Source organism: Heterodontus francisci, chromosome 20 (assembly GCF_036365525.1).
Source record: "Heterodontus francisci isolate sHetFra1 chromosome 20, sHetFra1.hap1, whole genome shotgun sequence".
NCBI lineage: Eukaryota > Metazoa > Chordata > Chondrichthyes > Heterodontiformes > Heterodontidae > Heterodontus > Heterodontus francisci.
The window spans coordinates 76169061-76194223 of record NC_090390.1 but is presented as its reverse complement, the minus strand read 5'-3'; the positions used below and the strand labels follow the sequence as shown (position 1 = coordinate 76194223).

The 25163-nt window shown below is 43.5% G+C and overlaps 1 protein-coding gene across 2 annotated transcripts in view; it reads left to right on the top strand.

Moving 5' to 3' along the window:
* The window catches only part of lzts2a (leucine zipper, putative tumor suppressor 2a), a 195959-nt gene that overhangs the window by 49967 nt on the left and 120829 nt on the right, over nt 1–25163 (top strand). The window contains exon 2 of one of the 2 annotated variants that reach the window (XM_068053038.1): nt 2699–2783. The gene's annotated coding sequence lies outside the window, so the exon portion shown is untranslated. Of the gene's footprint in view, nt 1–2698; nt 2789–25163 lie in introns of both variants that reach the window. The other variant, XM_068053039.1, reaches the window with a different exon arrangement.

The window sequence follows — 25163 nt, the reverse complement described above, 5'->3', positions numbered from 1 at the left end:
GAGTCCCAACTTATCCCAGCTGAGATCCACAAGCTCAGCGCAGAATAGGAATCAAATTTGAAACCCGTCAATTCAGTCTCGGGCTGTAGGCATTGCTGGCAAGGCTGCATTAATTGCTCACCCCTAGTTGCCCTGAGAAGGCGATGGTTTGTCGTAATTTGCTAAGGTCACTTCTGAGGGAAGTTCAGAGTCAGCCACATTGGTGTGGAACTGGATTTGCAGTTTATTAGACAAGGAAGCACTTATAATATGAAGCCTAAGTATAAATGTGGGTTCATATTTCTTCATGCCTCAAAAAAGATGAAGGGATCGGGTGTAGGGGGGCTGAAAATGCTTGAAATCTGCTGCACTGCAGTGCAGTCTACCTCAAACAACAGAAACACAATGGCCCCAAACTTCCCGGGACCCCACAAATTTACCGCCCGTCCCTCAATTGCTGTGAGGTAATGATGGGCCTCCTCATTGAACTGCTGCTGTCCTTGAGGTGATGGTGCTCCGAGCATGTCTGATCCCTGAGGTCTGTAGCCCCTCTCTTAGAAACACCAATCCCATTCCCAACTCAATCCTTTTTCCAGCTTCTCTTCAAAGGGGTGAATCGTCTCAACCTCCTGCTGCATCCTCTGTAACACCCATTATATTGTGGAGGAGAGAATCCCTTTTAAATTAATCTCACCTATGTCAGCTTAAACATGCAGCCTTTCGTTCCGTGCTCACCGCATCAATCTGCTGGTTTGCTACATCTGTGCCTCTCAGTGGGTCTTAATCATAATGAGAATTTAGAAAGGTGGCTGATAAAATCCCTTTAGACAAATTGGTTAAATCAACATTCGTGAAGTCCAATCACTGAAAATTTCTCTTTAGAGATCTTAAGCAGACATGCGACCTTTCTGTTTCAAAGGGCACTTCAGACTAACTGACAGTGGTGAAGGATCTACCCTGCAGTCGATTCTCTGAGTGCTGATACTGTAATCTGGGTAGTCACCGCAGATGATTAAAACTTGATTTCCACCACCCTGCATACAGAAACACGCCGTCACAGTTACTTAATTTCTTTTGACGGGGCAGCTAGGCAGTCAGTTCCATTTTAGACTCCTCGGCCTTTAGAATATATAGAATGATACAGCACAAAAGTTTGCCATTTGATCCATCATGTCAATGCTGGCTCTTTGAAAGAGTTATCCAGTTAGTCCCATTCCCCTGATCTTTCCCCATAGCCCTGGAATTATTTTCTCTTCAAATACTTAGCCAATTCCCTTTTGAAAGTTACTATTGAATCTGCTTCCGCCCTTTCAGGCAGCGCATTCTAGATCGGAACAACTTGCTGTAGAAAAACATTCTCATTTACCCTCTGAAGAAGAATATATCCTCTCCACATAACCGAAGTCCCTCATTTTTGGTGTTATTCTAGCAAATCTTCCCTGCGCCCTCGCCAAGGCCGGGACATCCCTCCCAAGGTGTGGTATTTTACACCGTATTCCAGCTGAAGCCTAACCAGTGACTTATAACTGTTCAGTGTAACTTCCTTGCTTTTGTAGTCTTTGCCTCTATTGGTAAAGCCCAAGACCCTGTGATGCTTGTTTTTAATAGCCTTGTCGATTTGTCCCGCCACCTTCAAAGATTTGTGCATTCTGGCTGATTTTTCTGGTCTGTTACCGAGAGACATTGTGGCCATTTGTCGAGCTACTAATGCCAACAGAGCTGAAAGGTGCCATTTCAACATAGACCAGTGATCAAACCTGGGACCTTTCTATTTTCTGCAACTAAGTCTCACCTCAGGCAATGCTGAGCCAACTGGGAGGTCCTTTAGTTAAGTTTCTGTTATTGTCAAGCGGAGGGTGTCAGTACTGGGAAATGCGATGGGAACTCAGCCTAGATGAAAGCATTTTTAATAGATAGAAACCATGGTTATGTAGCATGATCAAAGACTCTTTAATTGAAGCATTAGAAGTAAAATTGGCGAAAGGATCACACTGGGTATAATTAAAATTTGTCACACCCTCAATATTGTATTGTGGGAGTCACTCCAAGGTGAGATTGCAGTTTCTCACGATACATTATAGATGTTAAATTGGTATCTGTGTCTAGACTCATCACTCGCAGTGATGTAACAAGCAGTGCAAACTCACCAATCAGATATTTTGATTTTAAGAAAAACTCTCACATTTAAACCTTTCCTTAATATTGATTTGAGTCACTGGAATTTCTGTCTCTTGATGTCGAGTCTTGGGGTGGGGTGTGATGTCCATTTGTTTTGCTGTCCAGCCTCAGTCATGAAACTCCATTATTCCTTCCCACCCAAATCAGCTGAGTGCCATTGGCAAGTCATAGAATTATACACCACAGAAGGAGGCCATTCTGCCCATCGCGCCTGTGCTGGCTCTTTGAAAGAGCTATCCAATGAATCCCACTCCCTCTGCTCTTTCCCTATAACCCTGCAGTATTTTTGCTTTTCAAGTACATATCCAATTCCATTTAGAAAGTTACTATTGAACTTGCTTCCACCACTTTTTCCGGACAGTTAGCAGGATATGTTATTGGAGAAAAAGTCTGTTGAACGCCTCTGCTGTAGGTTTTCAAAATGGTGCCCTGGACTTGGGGAGGTCCACGAGGTCAGCAATTGGCTCTGAAAAATCAATCCATCTGCATCCGCGTTCTTACAGCCTGTTTATTAACACAACTCATTCTCCAATCTTGCCAGATTGTATCCAGTATGTCATTCGGAACGATTCTTTTATGAAGGATGAGGAAAATGGCAAGAAAGTGGTAGAAAATAAATGGAACAGGTAAGGTACAATATCAATTTTTAATTTAGTTATAGCATCTCTTTTTGGTATTAGTAATTCAGCTGCGTTAATAACGCAATCGATTAAAGACTCAATTAAAATTCTGTAGAAATCGAGGTTGAAGTAGCTCTGACAGAAAGCTGGCACAGACACAATGGGCCAGGTGTCCTCATTCTGCGCTGTTATTATGCTATCATTCCAAGTCACTGAGAGTCCATCTGAGATTGAATTCTGGTTGCTATCGTTGATCTGTCCTTCAATGGTATGTCTGTTTATTCTGTTTCGCATTGTGTTAGTTTGCTGATGGCTTGGACTGGCTTTGCAAGGACATTCCTGGGAATATTATGGATTAAAATGGTTCTGTTGATGTACAGAAATGAGGTTTAGCCTCAACCAGGAGAAACTTTACTCAGACTTTGAGTCAGAAGGATTTAGAGATGATAGAAGCTAACTTCTTAAGAGATCATTTTAACAGGCTGCACGACCCTTCAAATTAATTAAATATTCATCAAGAGTATTGACCAAGTTATGTCCTCTGTGCTCTTAGACTGACTTCAAGGGATCTTTAATTAATTGCTGTAATAACAGAGACAATGTAATAGCTGCACTCAGCACCAGTGCTGCGGGAGGGGGATTCCAGCAGGGACACTCTAACTTCTGGAAAGTTGCCAGAAGCTTGTTCTCCTCAACAGCTTCCAGGTCTGAACAGTGGCTGCCAGGCCAATAGATGCTTTGCCATACATTATTGATAACTGGACAAGGTTGTAATAGTTAAGTTTTGACCATTTGCAAATAGGAAATATACTGCAGTCACAACCAGACGTTTATGCCCAAATTTTACTCCTCTGAAACTGGCAGCAACTTCTGGAGTCTGCACATGCGCAGTTAAATACAGAAAGCCAGAAGTTGCTGTCTGTGATTCTATGCTTCTCCTGAGGATCTGCTGTTGAAGTACCCCTAGAATGCAGACAATTAAAAATCTTTGAACTGATGAGAACTTCCACTCATGCACTCTTTGCCTCACTGTAAAAACCCTTGAAAGAAGTTTCACTTTATTGAATGAGGTGTAACTGTGTTCTTAACTGTGCACCAAGTTTTTATTTACTGCTAAACACCCTCACTAGCCCTGAAAGAGTGACACTTTATTTGTTGAATGTCAAATTTCTCCAATATGATAAGAAATTCCACACATTTTTTTTTTTAATAAGTTTGTTTGATATTTTAGCTGCTATCTAAATCCCCTGTGTATGTCCCAATCATTTATTTCGCTATTTGTAAAATATAAAATTAAAACTGAAATGATACATTGATTTTTTACTTCCTTTTTTGTCTGTGAGAATACTTCAATGTGATTGGTTATTATCCTGCTTGATGACATCACTGCTGCTGGATGCCTGGAGATCCCTTTGACCTGACTTTAAACTAGCATTGGGAAAGGGGTAATCCACATCACAGAGATCACTAGATCTTTTGTCGGCAGCTTTCGTTGAAGTCAGCGGCAAGCGCCGTTGCCTTGTCACAGACCGTGAAACCACTTTTGTTTTGAAAATTTCCTCTTCTGTATTCAGTATCTTTTTTTATTATGTAAATAGAACTATATTGGCAATCCCTCAGGAATCGAGTATGATTGCTTCTCAGCTTGGAGATTTGAGTTTTAAGATTGGGCATGTCTTTGGTGAGCCTTTAGATGGCTTTGTAAATTAATCCTAGTGAGACATACCTTGCTACAAAACCAACACATGAAAGATAACCCAGCTGGGAGTGCAAGTGGAAATAAACAGTAAATTCTGGAAGTATGCAGCACCTCAGGCAGCATTTGTAAAGAGAAGATTCAGGTTACGTTCTTTTTTTTTTGGATGGAGACCCTTTGGGGCAGATTTTCTTGGTCATGTATCTCGGCCTATCTGATCGTCTGGGAACATCAAATACATGCACCCCACCACCCCTCCCTGAAAATGAGCCCAGCTGATTTTCCACCTGGCATACTGGTACGTGCTCTGCCACTCACTGTCTCCTGCCTGACTTTCCACGACTCATCGCACTCAGGCCAGTGAAAGGAAGAAGAAAGAGAGAAGTTGCATTTCTATGGCACCTTTCATGGCCTCGGGAGGTCCTGCTCAGCGCTTCACAGCCAAGGAAGTACTTTTGAAATTGTAGTCCCTGTTGTAATGTAGAGAAATGAATACAGCTGGACATTGGAACAGGAAGGCTAACCTGTCCCTTCTCATTGCCATTTGACCACTTATACTGCTGGGTATTTTCTGCTTTTATTCCAGTTATCCAAAATTTAAGTTTCTTTTCTTATTTTATCTTTAGCATGTCTTTTTCTGCTTCCCCTAACGCCCCCAGAGAAGAATGTAAGGGGCATATCTGGCAGTGCAGTCATGCATGTGATTGCACCTACCGCCAGCAATTTAAAATCGCATCAGACTTCAGCGGAAGTTTATTGCAAGAGCTCAGTGCTGTGCAGAGTATAATACCTCCTGCCACCCAATCTCTCACCGACTACAAATTGGGCTCCTTGAGTTTCTTTTTTTTAACTGAGGACTCGAGGTGACAGGTGTCAGCTGTAACTCTGAGGGTCGCACTCTCTCCTCTGAATTAGGAGGGTGTGGGTTCAAGTCACACTCTGGAAACTTGAGCACAAAATGTAGGCTGACACTCCAGTGCAGTGAAGTACTGAGGGAGTGCTGCACTGTCAGAGGTGCTCTCCACTGGATGGGATATTAAACCAAGGCCCTGTCAGCCCTCTCCAGTGGATGTAAACAATCCCATGATATTCTGAAGAAAAGCAGGGGAATTATCCCTGGTATCCTGGCCAATATTTACCTCTTCATCAACATCGCTAAAAACAGATTATCTGATCATTATTAATCATTTATCACATTGCTGGTCGTGTTTGTGGGAGCTTGCTGTGCGTAAATTGGCTGCTGTGTTTGCTGCATTATAAGCAGGTCTACACTTGCATTGCCTGTGAAGCACTATGGGATCTTCTGAGGTCATGGCACTATATAAATGCAAGTCTTACTTTCTAACGGGCCTTGAGCCACTGTGCAGGCCATCCCCAAGCCTAAAAAGATCAAAAGAGATGAGGCAAATCAGTTAGTATTGTGTAGATAACCCCTAGCTTGGGTTTTAAAGGCCCTAAAGATTGTAAAAGTGTTACGATTCCTGTGGAGATACAACAAACCAAAAGAACCGAATTTACTAAACGACCCCAATAAAAAGACAAATGGACAAGATTTCACTATTGTACCTTTTACTTTAACAGTCAAACCAAAAAAAATAAATTAACCATGAAATAACAGACAAATCACAGCCAATATATATAGTTTACAGATGACACGTTAATTATCAGATAATAACGATAGATCTCTCAGATTTACTGGGCAGTCCACTTAGCAAATATAATACCCAACAGCCACAAAGTTCTTCAAAACTCTGAACTTTTTCAGGTAGATTTCCAGCTCCTGTCTTCCAGGATGCAGTCACTGATTTTCATCCAACAGCAGTTCTCCTGCAACCTGAACGCCGTGGGTATGGTATCCGCCAAAAACAGTGCACTATTCCCGAACCTCCTTGGCTCTACCCTCGACAGTCTTGATGGCGTGGATCCACCAGTGTTTCTTTAAGTCACTGACAGCAGCTGCCACAACTCATATTTGCCAATGGCCAGCTCCCAGAATCAGCTTCTGCTCTCTGCAGCTTTTTTTTTAAATTCATTCATGGGATGTGGGCATTGCTGGCTAGGCCAGCATTTATTGCCCATCCCTAATTGCCCTTGAGAAAGTGGTGGTGAGCCTGTAATCTGAGCTGGACAGCTCTAGTCCCATGTCTCTGGTCAAATGACTCTGTCTTATCTGGTTCCAAACATTTCTGTCTCCCCAGAACCCTGAAGTTTTTAGTTTCACTTTTACACTGGGATTGCCTCAAAAAGAAAACAAGCTTTGAAACCGGAGTCTGTGCACTCAACAGAGTTCAACAAGACATCTGCTCAGACAACAGTCTGCACATGTTCCTCCACTGGTCTCTCAAATGGCGGACTCCATCATGAGAAACCTGAAGGAGGGAAGTAGTTCCACAGTTCTGAGGCCCTCAGGATAGGGGCTTGGGTGGATTAGTCTTGATAGAATTTAGTGTGCTAGTAAAAGTTACAATGCGTCAGTGAATCAGTCTTTGGAAAGCAGCCGTCTCTTCGCTGATGTACTGTGAATGGGAAATGACTAAGCACACAATTATCAGACAGCTTCAGCACCATCTGCTACCCAGATGGGTGCTTCTCAAGTTCTATCATTTAACACAAAGCCATTGGGGGGTGGGGGGGAGAGACATGCTGAGAAAACAACTGCCGAAGAACTTGGTAGGGAGCAGCAAAGGTGGAAACAGCATTAAAGGTTTGTTTTCAACTGCTAGATGACTCTTACTTTTTTAAGCATTGTCACTAAGATTTCAGTCAGCTGTGAATATTTAAATTACGTCCACCTGAAATGCGAAAAGTATCAGCAGGACAATTATAAATTTAGTCCTATCCAAACTTGTTGCTGAAGAGAACATTTTTTAAGATGTTCGACACGCATTAGAATGAGACACTAATCGCTGCATGTCTGTTGAGTCACTTAATTATGACATTCAGGTCTGAGACTGCTTAGATACCAGTGCCAGTTAAGAAGCTACTGAGATGATGGTGTCAGGTACCAGACTGTTCATGTGCATGATATAGGGGTGCCACTGTTGGGTACATGATATTGGAGTGGTGCTGTCAGGTGCGAGGTGTTGTGGTGCTGCGGTCAGGTACAATACTATTGATCTGTTTGGAGCAAATGAACAAACATCCAAATACTTAATGGAGAATTTTCACATTGAAATCGGCCAAGACAATTAATAGTTGGATGATAATGGTTTAAACAGGGACTGAATTATTTACTGACAGTGGCGATAAGGCTACTAAGTTTTTAAAAAAAAAAATGAACACAAGAAATTACTTGATGGCGTTTGTCCGGAGTAAGCGAGGCAGAAAGTGAAGCTGTGGTGTATAGCTGAGTGCTCCTCCTCCTGAAGTTCAGCAGTGTGACTGATCTCTTTATATACATGTGCCCTGAATTCAAAAGTCTGGAGCTCAATAGTGTGATTTAATCTGTGTGTGTGTGTGTGTGTGTGTGTGCAGTGAATTCAAAATCTGGTCTTGGGATTTTTTTTTCCAAAGTGGAATATGTATGCTTGCTTTTCTCTTCATCTCTACTTTTATTGATGTGACAAGTGCAGGGCTCCTGCTGCAGCTGCCTATAACCCATGTGTCTACTGGACCCTTCACACTTCTATTACCCTTGTGCATCCGTTGTGCTGCTCTGACCGCCAATGTGCATCCTCTGGACTGCGGACTGTTTGTATAAATGAGGCAAAGAGCCTTCTTCTGAATCAGGCTTATTTTCAAGGTGACATCCTCAATTCAGAATAATTGCCTTCTTATTATAAATAAAGGATATAGAGACCTTGGAAAGGGTGCAAGAAAAGATTCACAAGGATGATGCAAGAATTGAGAGGATATACTTCTCAGAAAAGGCTAAACAGGCTGGATGTCTTTTTTTTTTCTCTAGAAAGGTGAAGGCTGAGGGGTGACCTAATGGAGGTTGTTAAAATTCTGAAAGGGTTTAATAAGGTAGGTATAGAGAAAATGTTTCCTCCTGTGGGGGTGTCCAAAACTAGAGATTATAAATATAAAGTACTCCGATAAATCCAGTAAGGAAGTCGGGAGAAATTTCTTGAATCAGAGTGTGGTATCAAGGTGGAATGCTTTATCACACAGAGCCGTTTAGCTGAATAGCATCGATACATTCTAGGAGAATTTAGATATACGAATGAGGAAGAATGGAATAGAAGGTTATGCTGATAGAGTGAGATGAAGAGAGTGGGAAGAGACTGATGTGGAGTGTAGACTAGTTGGGCCGAATGGCCTGTTTCTGTGCTGTAGACTCTATGCAATTTGATGTAATTTTAATACAAATATACACTTATCTAATAGCTTGGTTTATTTTTCTCATTGAACAAAATAAATAAAGAACTTATGACAATACAAAGCCTTTGTGGGGGCGTGTGGGGTGGTCTGAGGCAGCCCTTGAATTCCTGGCCTAGACCTCAGGCCTTTAGCACTTGGCTATGTCGTCAACCTCATAAATTTCTATTCTAGGTTGAAAGGCCTGCAGACCTGCCTCCTGGTTCAATTAATTAACAAAAATCTGGAATTGAAAGCTAGTCTCAGTTTCATGGCACTAACGCCATCATTGATTGTTGTAAAAACCCATCTGGTTCACTCATGTCCTTTAGGGAAGGAAATCCGCTGTCCTTACCCGGTCTGGCCTACATGCGACTCCAGACCCACAGCGATGTGGTTGACTCTTAACTGCCCTCTGAAATGGCCTAGCAAGCCACTCAGTTGTCCAGGGCAATTAGGGATGGGCTACAAATTCTGGTCTTGTCAGCGATGCCCACATCCCATGAAAGAATAAAAGAAAATCGCGTCCAGGCCGTTAGATATAGAGACATGGTCACCCTCACCAATGAACGTAATATATGTGAACAGCCAGGTTTCCCAACAGAACAGTAATTCTATTTCAGTAACTGATTGTGTTTGAAATGTTTTAGGGTGTGCTGAGACCAGGGATAGGCAGCAACATGTTGCACCACGGACATTTGACAATATTATTGACTCAGCATGGACATGGGGGCAATTAGTTTGTATATAAAGTGAATAGCCAATCTAATACCATCAAAACACAGTCCAATTTAAAACTCATCTCTCCCTATTTAGTGAGATACCTGGCATAGTTTTTGCTTGCACAAGTAGTCAATGTTTGCCCGCACACTTGATGCGAAGAATCTGGATAGATGTCCCTATCGGGTGTGATCTTGATCTCTTTCTCTCCCCTCTCACCCTTTCTGTGTCCATTTCTCACCCTCTCTCTCTCCCCCCTCTCTGGGTCCATCTCTCCTCCTTCTCTTTCTCTCTTCCCCCGCCCCCCACCCCCCCACCAGTGTCCAACCATCTGCCCCCTCTCTCTCTCTCCTCCCCCTCTCTCTCTCTCTCTCCCTCCCCCGCCCCGCTCTTCCTCCCCTCTCTCTTTCCCCCTCCCCCCTCTCCCTTCCCTTTCTCGCCCACCCTCTCTCACTGCCCCCCCCTCGCTCTCTTTCTCCCCCCCCCCCCCCCCTGCCAAACAAGAGAGAGGAAAGAATTAAAGGGAGTACCAAAAATCAAAAATATAAATTTGTAAGAGGCTTTTGAAGGGAGGGAGAGAGGGCAATGCAGTTTTGATTGAGTCTTCGTGACTGAGGGGCCAGAGTCTAACAGTGGAGCGGAGAACAAGCGGTAATCTGGAGTGAGAGGAGTGGACAATGAAACCTGGGACAGACAAATATAAAGAATTGAGATTTACAACTTGCATCTGTAATGTAACAACTTTAATGTAGTAAAAACATCCAAAGGTGCTTCACTGGAGTGTGATGAGACAAAATTTGACACCGAGCCTCATAAAATGATACAGCACAAAAGGAGGCCATTTGGCCCATTATACCTGTGTCGGCGCTTTGAAAGAGCTATCCAATTAGTCCCACACTTCTGCGCTTTCCTCATCTACCTGAAATTTTCTCCCCTTCAAATATTTATCCAATTTCCTTTTTGAAAGTTACTATTCAATTCTTCCACCACCCTTTCAGGCTGCATTCCAAATCATAACAACTTGCTGTGTATAAAAAGATAAAAGTTCTTCTCATCTCCCCACTGGCTTTTTTGCCAATTACCTTAAATCTGCGTCCTCTGTTTACTGACCCTCCTGCCAGTGGAAACAGAATATATCCTTCATGGTATTTAACACCTCTATTAAATCTCCCCTTAACCTTCTCTGCTCTAAGGAGAACAATCCCAGCTTCTCCAGTCTCTCCACATAACTGAAGTCCCTCATCCCAGGTACCATTCTAGTAAATCTCCACCACACCCTCTCCTAGGCCTTGACATTCTGTCTAAAGCGCGGTGTCCAGAATTGAACACAATACTGCAGTTGAGGCCTAACCAGTATTTTGTAAAGGTTGAGTGTAACCTCCTTGTTTTTGTACTTCCCTGCTTTGATAAAGATATAGTTGTGACCAAAAACTTGGACAAAAAGCCAGGTTTTAGGAAGTGGCTTAAAGGGGGAGAGGGAGGTAGAGAGGTTTAGGGCGGGAATTCCAGAGTTTAGGGCCTAGGCAGCTGAAGGCACAGCTGCCGCTGACAAAGCAATGGAACACGGGGATGCACAAGAGGCCAGAATTGGAGAAATGTAAGCGATCTCGGAGGGTTGTGGGGCTGGAGGAGGTTACAGAGATAGGGAGGGGTGAGCCCGTGGAGGGATTCCAATAGAAGGATGAGAATTTTAAAATTGAAGTGTTGCTGGACCACAAGCTAATGTTGGTCAGCGAGCACAAGGGTGATGGGTGAACGGGATTTGGTGAAACTTGGGATACAGGTAGTAGAGTTTTGGATGAGTTCAAGTTTACGGAGAGTGGAAGATGAGAGGCTGGCCAGGAGAGTATTGGAATAGTCAAGCCTAGAGGTAACAAAGGCATGGATGGGGATTTTAGCAGTAGAGGAGATGAGGCAGGGGTGGAGTCTCATGATATTACATACACCAATATACACGGAGAACTGAGATGCAGGTACAATTACAGATATAGACTTACAAACACACATACAACCAGATACAAAGAGCATATAGACTGACATGAGAGCCCAGCAAATTTTTGGAGCTTTCTTGCATTGGGTGAAGGTTTGCTGATGTGCCATAAGGTGGTGCTAACTGGTCTGATACAAGTGCCCGGCCAGTCTTTATCAGTGATTTTACTGTGGAGCCTTGGACAGCGGAGACAGTTTCTCCTTGTTTACTCTGTTATCATATTGGCTGCAGTCTTTATCTGAGTGAACTGATTGAACACATTCTCTGAGAACTGTACATTAAACTGCACATATAGTTCGATGGGGGCAATTCTGCAGTATGGTTTGTTTATTTAAATGATATCCTTATAACACACAGTATTATTTCAAACCCAACATGAGTTTAAGAGGACTAAGTGCTTCAAATCCACTTTGAGTCTATGGGGTACTGTGCAACTTGTCCACTTTAACAGTTAATTCTGCTAACCTTACACTTGTGGAATCCCAATGATGCAAATGCAACATTTTATAGTTCAAGGCTCTTCCCAACCCCCCCCCCCCCCCCCCCAAAAAGTCTCAGGTGATAAATGTATCGTTTAAAAAAAAAATAATGGATGCAGACATCGCTGGCAAGTACAGCATTTATTGCCTATTCTTGGTTCTTCGTGAGCCACTGATGTCTTTGTTGCGGTTTGATAGAGCTGAGTGGCTTTTCTAGGCCACTTCACAGGACAGCTAGGAATCAATCATGTTGTCATGGAACCGGAGCCATATGTAGGCCAGACTGGGTTAAGGATGGCAGATTTCCTTCCCTTCCAACATCTTCAGGGTCACTTTTACTGATATTTGCTTTTTTTAAACAGAACTCAATTTCTCAAGCTGCCATGGTGGTATTTGAACCCACGTTCCACTGGATTAGTCGTCCAGTTTTCCAGTAACATAACTACTACACTCCCGTAACCAGAAGGCAGTGTGGTGTAATACGTTGCAATGCCATTGGGCTCTCTCTGCTGAATCAGGGCTGATTTTCACTTCAGAGTACAGCTGATAGAGAGAGAATTCTAGCCCTGATTTTAGTTTGTGCAGCTTCTGAGATGCTTCCAGAGATGTCCTCCTTTGTTTTGCCATGAGACTACCTCCACTTGAACATTTTAGGACATGTTTGGTGCATAGTGAGAAGGGTGATCTATTGGAGTGAAGCTCTGACTACACACACACGCACGCGCGCGCGCACACACACACACACCGTGCCTGTGTGCACACACCACCCACACACACACGCATCCAGCACACACCCCCAACACATTATAAATGTCATTGATTAGGTTGAGCCAGTTCAGAATGCAGGGCCCTTGGAAGGATTTCGGGACCATTGAGACCTCTATGACCCCCCATCTGTAACTGTGCAGCGTGGCTGCATCACATAGTGAGATATAGAGAAGATCAGAATCCTTGTGGCAATCTCTGAACATTTATTCTGAATAATACAATGCCCGCCTTTGTACAGAACCCAACAACTGACAAAAGGAATGTCAAGTCAGCCCTACCCTATGCACCTACAGGAGATTATGTGCAGTTTGTTATCACTACCCTTCTCTCCAAAAAAAAATTCAGCTGACCTTGTATGACCTGAAGTCAGAACAATAATAATTTGTCTTTTTATTTCTAGACACTGAACTGCACAGCCACGGGGTTAGGAACCACATAAGTAATCTATAACTACAATAATGTTCCTCTTGCATGACTCCTGTTGATTCAGCATTTTATAACAGGTACCCAGGATATGAAATACAATATGATACACTAACTTGAATACTGGTGGGGCACTGATCCCAAAATGTGGACAATAAACCCCAAAAGGTGGGACACTATGTGAGTCCCTGGCCAAGAATGTGGGACACTGACCCCAAGGGGAAGAGGGGCACAATAATGGTGACCATCCATTCAGCTGCTTCTGCTAACTCAGCTATGTTTCTATCATAGGTGTTAAAATAACATTAAAGTATTCTGTAACACAGAATAGTGTTCCACAACATATCTCAATTTGTTCCATGTTTTAGGAGCCCATTTCCTGTATTGCCAAGTAATTAAGTTATAGGCTAAGAGCAGAAGATTCTATGTTTTATTTTCCACCCATTTTTTCCCTTTCTCTCTTTTGAAGGCAGTCTCTTGCTGAAGTACAGTTCCACAAGCTACCACCTCCAAGTAGCCAATTCTCTTGCATGGCTCTATACAGGGGATATTCGAAGCTACATGGTGAGGGGTAGAATCAAAAGAAAGATTTTCATTTATATAGCACCTTTCCTAGCCTCAGGACATCCCGAAATGATTTGCAGCCAGTGAAGTTCTGTTCAAGTGTAGTCGCTGCTGTAATGTAGGATATGCAGCAGCTTATTTGAGCACAGCAAGCTCCCACAAACAGCAATGTGATGATGACCAGATAATCTATGTTAGTGAGGTTGGTTGAGGGATAAACATTGGCCACAATGCCAGGGGAAGTGATCCTGCTGTTTCTTGAAGAGGTGCCACAGGATGTTTTACCTCCACCTGAGGCAGAGCCTTGGTTTACTTATCTGAAAGACAGCACCTCCAAAAGTGCAGCGCTCCATCAGTGGAGTGGCAGCCTCGATTATGTACACACGTCTCCAGAGTAGGACTTGAACCCATGATCTTCTGACTCAAAGGTTAGAGTGCTACCTGCTGAGCCACAATTGACTCTCTGACATTACAGCCAACTCCCTACCAACCAGACATGTGCGTTTTTGGACTAGATCGAGAAGGTCCCAGGATTGATGCACTGTCTGTCTGTGTTGGCTTAGCTGATCCCTGACTGGGAAATAGATGCTACAATTGGTTGCAAACTGGCCTTAGTGAGGAGAAAATCAGGCGGCTGTTCATTGATCTCTGCTGGAATTGAATGTGTGAGTGGTGGATGAGGGCAGAATCAGGCTTGCTGTCCTGACTGACTAATAGCCACTTGGAAGCTTGTAACAGAAGCCCAAAGCTTTCCATGTAACTGCAAAACCTGAAAGGAAATCCTGGAGAGAATAAAAGAATCTGCATTGACTGTTGGTTCAACTTATTCTTACTTCCCAAACCTTTTTAAACCAACTCTCCTGAAAAGGGAAATATTGTTCAGACAAATCAGCAATGGTAGCACATGGAATTCAACATTTTTCTCTTGTAGATTTAAAAACATTTTGTTTGCATATGTGTGTTTGCCTGGATGTTCACTCTTCCCTGAGTCCGCACATGTAGGTATTCAGCAATTATAGTCACATTGAAAGCAGAACTTTTGCAAATGACTTTAGTTGCTGCACCTAGAACAATATATGACGGCTAAAAGAAAAATATGGGCCCACGTCCATTGATGTGGATTGAATTTGTCGGCCAAATTCTAACCACTCTTGTGAACGAAAATCACGGCTGACAATTCAGTGCCAGCACTGAGGGAGTGCTTAACTGTTGGAGGTGCTGCCTATTGGATGAGATGTTAAACTGAGGCCAGGTCTGCCCTTCTCAGGTGGATGCAAAAGATCCCCAGAGTTAATATTTATCCCTCCATCAACAGCACTCGAATAGATTATCTGGTCATTATTATGTTGCAGTTTGTGGGAGCTTGCTGTGTGCAAATCAGAGGGCACAGATTTAATTTGATTGGCAAAAAAAACGGAGGCGACAAGAGGGAAATCTTTTTTACACGACGAGTGGTTAGAATTTGGAATGCACAGGAATGCACCATCCTGGTAGGGTGGTGGAAACAGATTCAGCCGTGGGTTTCAAAAAGGAATTGAATAAAAACTTGATGGGTAAAAGTTGCAGGGATATGAGAGCAGGGGAGTGGGACTAACTGGATTGCTCTTCAAAAGAGCTGTGCAGACCCACTGAACTGAATGGCCTCCTTCTGTGCTCTACTGTTCTATGATCAAATTGTCTGCCTTGCCTCCTACTTTACAACAGTGATTACACTTCAAAAGCACTTCATTGGCTGCAAAGCGCTTTGAGAGGGGGATGGAGGTCCCAAGGTCATGAAAGGCGCTATATAAATGGAGGTGAGTCTTTCTTTCACATTAGGACCTTAAAAAGCAGCATTTCATTTCATCAGTTTCAACTCAACTTGAGCCCAGATCCTGGGGGTCGAAGACCAATAACTAACACACTGCGCCACCCAGTCCTTTTGTTAATGGCGCTTAATGTTATCTCCGCTGACAATCAGTTTGCTATTAGAAAATGAGAGGATTATCTATACTTTAACATTTGACCATTAGGATATTCCTGTGACAATTATCATAATAAGAGCTTGTATTCTATGGGGCAGGTCTGTGTGTGTGTTGGGGCTCCATTCTGTGACACTTTTATATGTTCGACTAATACAAAAAGTCACTGAGTACGGATCAAGGATCTGTTTGACGGGTCATATTGGCTCAATGATGAGATTTTGCATTCAAGGAAACAATTCAATTATTTACAGATGGCTGTTGAGATCATTTGAAGACTTGATACAAGAAGGTGGTGTCATCAGGTCCTGACAGGACTTTAAAATAAAGGTCAGTTGGGCAGGGAGGTCAAAGGACAAAGGTCAGGAATTGTGACATCCCTCATATGTGGCTGTATTGATTGGGACTTTCATTACCTTGTGAGTTCCTGGCATGAGAGGGAAAAAGTAGGTTCTTGGCTTGATAAAAGCTTGGATTTGGCTACTACAGCACTCTATTACTCATTAACACCATTTGTCAGGTCATAGTGGAGAAGAGGCTCTGGACTGATGCACAAGAATAGTCTCTTCCAGCAGAATAAGTAAAGTTGGGTGTGATGGCCTACCTGCAACTCGACCCATGTGTTGGTGAATTTGTTCTTACAAGCACAGCTTTGATTTCAATTCTAATCTTATTTTGCTTTGTGTCTTGACTTCAGATTGTTAAACACTGGAGAGAATTTGTTTATTTTGTTTACTGGTAACTAAGAGAAACCGGGTGTATATAACAGATGGATCAAGTAAAACATTTCTTCAAAGGGCATCCTAATTATAAAAGTTGTCAGGCACATTACATCGCCTTTGAACTCCCTACCTTTTCTAATACTTGTAGCCATTCCTTCTGCTGTAGAAACTGCCCCATTTATAACCTTCTACAACTGCTTTCAGTTAAAGTCAGATTTTATTTATTCATTCTCGGGATGTGGGCGTTGTTGGCAACGTCAGCACTTAATGCCCATCCCTAATTGCCCTTAAGAAAGCAGTGGTGAGCCACCTTATTGAATACAACTGAGTGGCTTGCTAGGCTGTTTCAGAGGGCAGTTAAGAGTCAACCACATTGCTGTGGGTCAGGAATTACATGCAGACCAGACTGGGTAAGTATAGCAGGTTTCCTTCCCTAAAGGACATCATTAGTAAACCAGTGTTTTTTTTTAATGTAAATCTGGCAATTTCATGGTCGTCATTACTGAGAGAAACTTTTTATTCCAGATTTATTTAATTAATTGAATTTAATTTTCCCCCAGTTGCTGTGCTGGGATTTGAACTCATGTCTGCAGATTATTAGTCCAGGTGGCTGGATTACTAATCCTGTAACATAAGCACTATGCTACCATACCTCTAGGTAAAGTGTGTGTGCTTCACAGGCTGCCTACCAAAATGGACCTAGATGCAAAGCACAAATTCAGGACGTGGTCAAGAAATCAAATTGCATTCAGACCGACATAAATATGGTCAACTGTGTCTATAATAACAAGACTTACATTTATATAGTGTCTCTCATGACATCCCAAAACACTTTGCAGCCAATTAGTACTTTTGAAGTGTAGTCACTGTTGTAATGTAGGAAACTTGGCAACCAATTTGTGCCCAGCAAGCTCTCTCAAACAGCAACATGGTAATGACCAGGTAATCTGTTTTAGTGGTGTTGGTTGAGGGATCAATGTTGGCCAGAATGAGGAGAACTGCCCTCCTCTTTGCAAAGGTGCCATGGGATCTTTTATGTCCACCTGAGAGGGCAGATGGGGCCTCAGTTTAAGGTCTCATTTGAAAGATGGCATCTCTGACAATGCAGCAGAGCACCCTCAGTTACTACACTAGCATGTTAGATTATCTCCTTAAGTTTCTGCAGTGGGATTTGATCTCATGACTTTTAGAGTTCGAGATGAGCATGCTACCCACTGAGTTATGGCTGACACTAAGGAGAATGTATTGCAAGCTCTACTGCTTTCCTCCCCTGTACACGCACACCCTGGGCCTCACTTGCAGCTTGTAAAGTACCAGCTGCAGTCAGCTCGGGTGTCTTTTCCGTACTTGGTTTTTGCACAGGCTTCACTCTCTAGCTGACAACTTCCTGGGAGAATAAATTAAGTTCTGTTGGAGGGGACTTTGCATTGTTAAGTTGCTGTGAGACCAACAGCTCTTGAAATATATCAAATATCTGAATTTTGTTCCTGTTTCCCGCTCTCCAACTTTTTCTTACCCTCTCCAAAAACAGGCTGAGAAAAACTGGTATTCACCCAGCAGTGGACCTCAGTTATTATCTTGATGTACTTTCAGGCGGCAGCCATTTTTAAAATTCATTTGTGGGATGTGGGCATTGCTGGCTAGGCCAGCATTTATTGCCTATCCCGAACTGCCATGGAGAAGGGTGTTAGTGTACCCCAACGTCGGAGGCGAAAGGGGTGCGGAACCCAATGGTTCTGGATTCTGCCCAAATTCCAAGCACACCACCACTCCCCACCCACCATGGGGCATTCTGTTCGTTTTGCACCCACCGCCTTGAGAATTTATTTGTGTTTCCTGGTCTAGTGTGCCACCAAAAAAAATTAAATAATTTTTTTTTAAAAAGAATGCGATTTAGTAAAAAGGGCTATCCCCTTAAATAACTTTACCACATGAAAGTATAGAATGGTTGCTGGTTTGCGTTCAGATATCGTAGCACAGTTCCTTCAAGCCATGGTGCTGAACTGTCTAATACTCGAGGTGGCACCTTGTGGTTGAGCCTAATGAGACCGTCTTCAACACACCAGTGACTACACGTCTTGAAAAGTATTTCAACTGCAATAATGTACTTTTGGGATGGTTGTGAAAGGCGCTATAGAAATGCAAGTTAATTCTTTGTGAAAGTAAACTTGCCCAGATTCTCCCCAAGGCTGGCACCCAAGTTTTGTTGACACCTGTGAATTGCAGCAAGTTTCCTTTTGAGGTTGCAGGCAGCTGCAGAAGATTGTTTGTAGGAAGTCAGCGTGAATCCCGGCATGATATAAAAACCAGCCAAAGAAAGCAAGAGGTATTGTCGACTGCTGTGTTAAAAAATCTATTGCCGATCTCTAGAGAGTTCTTGGAATATTCTCCTTTTGTGTTGTGATTATATGCACTTTTCTTATAACCACTTTAAAAATGTGGTCTAGCATCCAACTATTTGTCTTGATTGCTTGTTATTAGGTTAATCACAAAAGGAATTACCTTCTGGGAGGGTGGAGAGCAAAAGAGCCTGTTAATGGGAAGTGAAACCAGATCCTGAGGTCAGACATCAAAGGCCAGCTTGGGTGAATTCCTCTCTCTCTCTTTTCCTCTCCCTCTTTTTCCGAGGAAATGTTTTGATTTTTGATTCTGTTGAGCAGGTGCTAGGGTAATGTGAGGATGAGGTGGGGGGAGGGGGGGGTGCTTGTGGGAATGGGGGGAGGGGTGGAGCAATAACACAACCAGCATCAACCCTCCCCCACCTCTGAATCTCCTTCAGTGGTGACAGCAGCAATCTAGGTCCACAAGAACCACTTAGAGAGATGTTTCCCAGCTTGGCATCTTGACTTTTTCTGACCTGAGCTGGTGTGAATGAAAAGTAAAAACAAAAAAAAAAGACCAGCCTATAAATCAATGGCACACACATTGAGCTCTTGCTTTGAAGTATCATGGTTGACTGCTAGGTATGTTAACTCCTGCCTTCCACTAAAATGTGCCTTCCGTGGAAGTGCTTCCTGCTGGAAGTACCTTTCCATCAGAAGCATGATCCCATATAATTTGGGAGATTTCAAGGCAGTTCCAGGATTGAGAGAGGGAATGTCACCAGTTGGTTGGTTGGTAGCCTTCCATCTACGAAAGAAGATGGGCAAGCAGCAAACAATCCATTTAGGTGGGGTGTCGTCTTTGCAGTTGGCACCTTTGCTGATGGCTGTGAAGACCAATCCTTGAGCGCCTGGTCCTGCCGCAAGTGCTACACGTGAAGCTGCCAAGTGATGCTGTGAGTTGTTGTTTTTGACATTGGCACCTGTTGCCAAGCTGCTTGTAGCAACTGGTAACCATGGTAGTGCACACCAGTCCACACGATGTGTCCCTATTTCCCTTTTTAGAGTCAGAGTTATACAGCACGGAAACAGGTCCTTCGGCCCACCGTGTCTGTGCCGGCCATCAAGCACCTAACTATTCTAATCTCATTTTCCAGCACTTGGCCCGTAGCCTTGTATGCTATGGCGTTTCAAGTGCTCATCTAAATACTTCTTAAATGTTGTGAGCATTCCTGCCTCGACCACCCCTTCAGGCAGTGTGTTCCAGATTCCAACTGAAATTTTTTTCCCTCAAATCCCCTCTAAACCTCCTGCCCCTTACCTTAAATCTATGCCCCCTGGTTATTGATCCCTCCGCTAAGAGAAAAAGTTTCTTCCTATCTATCCTATCAATGCCCCTCATAATTTTGTATACCTCAATCATGTCCCCCCTCAGCCTTCCCTGCTCCAAGGAAAACAACCCTAGCCTTTTCAGTCTCTCTTCATAGCTGAAATGCTCCAGCCCAGGCAACATCCTGGTGAATCTCCTCTGCACCCTCTCCAGTGCAATCACATCCTTCCTATAGTGTGGTGTCCAGAACTGAACTATACACAGTACTCCAGCTGTCACCTTACTAGCTATTTTTTACAGCTCCATCATAACCTCCCTGCTCTTATATTCTGTGCCTCGGCTGATAAAGACAAGTATCCCATATGCCTTTCTAACCACGTTATCTACCTGTGCTGCTGCCTTCAGTGATCTATGGACAAGTACACCAAGGTCCCTCTGACCCTCTGTATTTCCTAGGGGTCATTGTATATTCCCTTGCCTTGTTAGTCGTCCCAAAATGCATCACCTCACACTTCTCAGGATTAAATTCCATTTGCCACTGCTCCGCCCATTTTACCAGCCCATCTATATCGTCCTGTAATCTAAGGCTTTCATCCTCACTATTTACGACACCACCAATTTTCATGTCATCTGCGAACTTATCATACCTCCTATATTCACGTCTAAATACACCACAAACAGCAAGGGTCCCAGCATCGATCCCTGCAGTACACCACTGGTCACAGGCTTCCACTTGCAAAAACAACCCTTGACCATCACCCTCTGCCTCCTGCCACTAAGCCAATTTTGGATCCACTTTGCAAAATTGCCCTGGATCCTATGGGCTCTTACCTTCTTAACCAATCTCCCATGCAGGATCTTATCAACAGCCTTACTGAAGTCCATGTGGACTACACAATTGCTTTACCCTTATCTACACATCTAGTCACCGCCTCGAAAAATTCAATCAAGTTAGTTAGACACAATCTCCCCCTGACGACAAAGCCATGCTGACTATCCTTGATTAATCCCTGCCTCCCCAAGTGGCGATTAATCCTGTCCCTCAGAATTTTTTCCAATATTTTCCCAACCACTGATGTTAGACTCACCGGCCTGTAATTAGCTAGTTTATCCCTGCTACCCTTCTTGAATAATGTCACCACATGCGCTGTCCTTCAGTCCTCTGGTACCTCTCCTGTGGCCAGAGAGGATTTGAAAATTTGTGTCGGAGCCCCTGCTATCTCCTCCTTTGCCTCACACAACAGCCTGGGATACATCTCATCTGGGCCTGGGGATTTATCCACTTTTAAGCTTGCTAAAACAGCGAATACTTCCTCCCTTTCAAGTATATCACAATCTCCACCTACATGGTCCTTCTCCATAGTGAACACATGCAAAGTAATCATTTAAAACCTCACCTGTGTCCTCCGGCTCCATACACAGATTGCCACTTTGGTCCCTAATGGACCCCACTCTTTCCCTGGTTATCCTCTTGCCCTTAATATACTTATAAAACACCTTAGGATTTTCCTGTATCTTGCCCGCCAGGGTTTTTTCATGTCTCCTCTTCGCTCTCCTAATTACTTTTTTAAGTACCCCCCCCCCCCCACCCTTTCTCTACTCCTCTAATGTCTCCGCTGTTTTCAGTGCTCTGAATCTGCCATAAGCCTCCTTTTTTTTTTTCCTGATCCAATCCTCTATATCCATTGACATCTAGAGTTCCCTGGACTTGTTGGTCCTACCCTTCACCTTAACGGGTACATGTTGGCTCTGAACCCTCACTATTTCCTCTTTGAATGACTCCCACTGGTCTGATGTAGACTTTCCTATAAGTAGCTGCTCCCAGTTCTCTCTGGCCAGATCCTGTTTTATCATATTGAAATCGGCCTTTCCCCAATTCAGTACCTTTATTTCTGGCCCGTCTTTGCCCTTTTCCATAACTACCTTAAATCTTACTGTGTTATGGTCACTATCCCCGAAATGCTCCCCCACTGACACTTCTACCACTTGTCCAGCTTCATTCCCTAGGATTAGATCCAGTACTGCCCCTTCTCTTGTAGGACTTTCTACATACTGGCTCAAAAAGCTCTCCTGTATGCATTTTAAGAATTCCGCCCTCTTTAAGCCTTTTACACTAAGACTATCCCAGTTGATATTAGGTAAGTTGAAATCCCCTACTATTATTGCTCTATTATTTTTACACCTGTCTGTGATTTGCCTACATATCTGCTCCTCTATCTCTTCCTGATTGTTTGGAGGCCTGTAGTACACTCCCAGCCAAGTGATTGCCCCCTTTTTGTTTTTAAGTTCTACCATATGGCCACATTTGAAGAACCTTCTAAGAACCCTCCTTACTGCAGTAATTGACTCCTTGATCAACAGTGCAATGCCACCTCCTCTTATCCCCTCCCCTGTCACGCCTGAAGATTCTATACCCTGGGATATTGAGCTGCCAGTCCTGCTCCTCCCTCAACCATGTCTCTGTGATAGCAGCTATATCATAATCCCATGTGCTAATCAATGCCCTCAATTCATCTGCCTTACTAGTAAGACTCCTTGCATTAAAATAGATGCAATCCAGCCTTGCATTTTTCACTTGTGCCTCAACAGGTCTGTATTTGCTCTGCCTTCCAGACTGACTCTGTTTCTCTTCTATATTTGACTGTGCATCACCCCCTACCTCCACTCTGTATCCCATTCCCCTGGCAAATTAGTTTAAACCCCCCACCAACAGCACTAGCAAACCTCCCAGCAAGGATGTTGGTCCCGACTCCCAGGTGCCATAGTCAACATTTAGCGCCTTTATTTCACATTTACAAGCATCCTTGAAGTCACCAGTCCAAAAAGAATTATGTCCAGCTGTTCCCCATGGACCACCCCACCACCCCCCTACCCCACCCTCAGTGCAGACCTAAAAAAAAAAAATCAAGCAGTTTTCCCACTCCTGATCAGTGTTCAATGACGGACCACCCTTAACCCGTCACCATTGGGAAGTAGCTGCATATTAATGTTAAATGCTGAGAGGCTGTTTCTCCTGGTTGGAGAAACTAGGGATCACAGTCTCAGGATAGGGAGTTTAGGATGGAGATGAGGAGAAATGCCTTCACTCAGAGGGTTGTAAATTTTTGGAATTCCCTACCCCAGAGGGCTGTGGATGCTCATTCATTGAATATATTCAAGACTAAGTTTGATGGATTTTTGGACACGAAGGGAATCAAGGAATGTGGGGATAGGGTGAGAAAGTGGAGTTATGTCAAAGTTCAGCCATGATCTTCTTGAATGGCAGAACAGGCTCGAGGGGCCACATGGCTACTCCTGTTCCTATGCTCTTTAAAAAAAAATAAAATCTTTCTCAGAGACACAAGATTAATAATCTTAATGATTCTAACAGTGAATACAACCACTAGTACTGAACCTCACACGACAATGCCTGCTGCTCAAGATACTTAAAAAAAGCTTCAAGCTAAGGCCTGTGTGTTCCTTAGTTGAATGGAAGTATAATGTCAGCTACTTATGCGGTTATATGACCTATGACAAACACAGACAGAAACAAAGTCCATCTTATTGAATGGCGGAGCAGGCTCAAGGGGTGCATGACCGACTCCTCCCATTTTTTTTATGTTCTTATGTCAGCTGAAGGTGTATCAGTCTTGGCTGTCGAGCCTTGCTCGATTAAACAACTTGTTGACCTTCCTGCTTTGGTTCACATACATTGAATGACCACTTGGGTAAGGTACCAAAGGCAACCTTCTGAAATCTCCATAGGAACAAATGGGGAGACAATTGGTGGGTTAAAAGAAACATTTTAAATGTATAATTGAACTGAACTGCTACTGACTGCAGTGGAGCAAGAAAACAGTTCAGACAATTTAGCTACCGGCGGGCATAGTCATAGGTTCATGGCATCAAACTGGCAGTAATTGTCAACATCATTCCGAACGGCCACCAGATAGTTACATAGATCAAAACAGAACTGGCAACATGGCAACAGGCCATTCAGCCCAACCAGTCCATGTTGGTATTAATCCTCCACTTGAGCAATAGTCCTAATCCCATGTGGTCTCTATTCCCAATTCCCTTCATTTCCCCTTTCCATTCAACCATCTATCTAACCTATTCTTAAATGTTGGCATGGCCTCTGCTTCAATCAGTAGGTTCACAGCCTCACAACCCTTAGTGTAAAGGTTTCTCCTGCTCCATGTCCTAAATCACCTACATTTAATCTTGTTTTACAATTCCCTCTTTCTAAGGGACCACAGGTTGATGTGGAAGATGCTGCCGTAAGGTAGGTTGGGTCAAGCCTGACACACTCACTTGACCACCATTGACTGCAATGAAAAGGAAGATCAGGCAGGGTGTATAACGGGCAGGCCGTTTTGCATCTCCGCCAAAGTTGAATTACACCGCCACATAACCGCAATTTGGCTTGTTATTCCATGAAAACCAAAGGCTTTGCTTTCTTTGACAGCACCTTCCAAACCCTCTGCCACCTAGAAGTACAAGGGCAGCAGATGCATGGGAACACCACCATCTGCAAGTTCCCCTCCAAGCCACACACCATCCTGACTTGGAACTATCTTGCCGTTTCTTCACTGTTGCTGGGTCAAAATCCCGGAACTCCCTTCCTAACAGCACTGTGGGTGTTCCCAACCCACACGGATCACAGCAGTTCAAGAAGGCAGTTCATCGCCACCTTCTTGAGGGCAATCAGGGATGGGCAATAAATGCTGGTCTTGCCAGTGACGCCCACATCCAACGAACAAAAGGAAAACATGTATAAATAAATAATTACACTGAGAGTGCAGTGGGACATAAGCTATTGTAACTTAAGCTGTAGATATACCCATTATGCTCCATCCATCAATATCGGCGACCACACTCTGGAAGTGGTTCAAGAGTTCACCTACCTAGGCTCAACTATCACCTGTCTCTTGATGTAGAAATCAACAAGCGCACGGGAAAGTCTTCCACTTCTATGTCTAGACTGGCCAAGAGAGTGTGGGAAAATGGCGCACTGACACGGAACACAAAATTCCGAGTATATCAAGCCTGTGTCCTCAGTACCTTGCTGTACTGCAGCAAGGCCTGGACAACGTATGTCAGCCAAGAGCGACATCTCAATACATTCCATCTT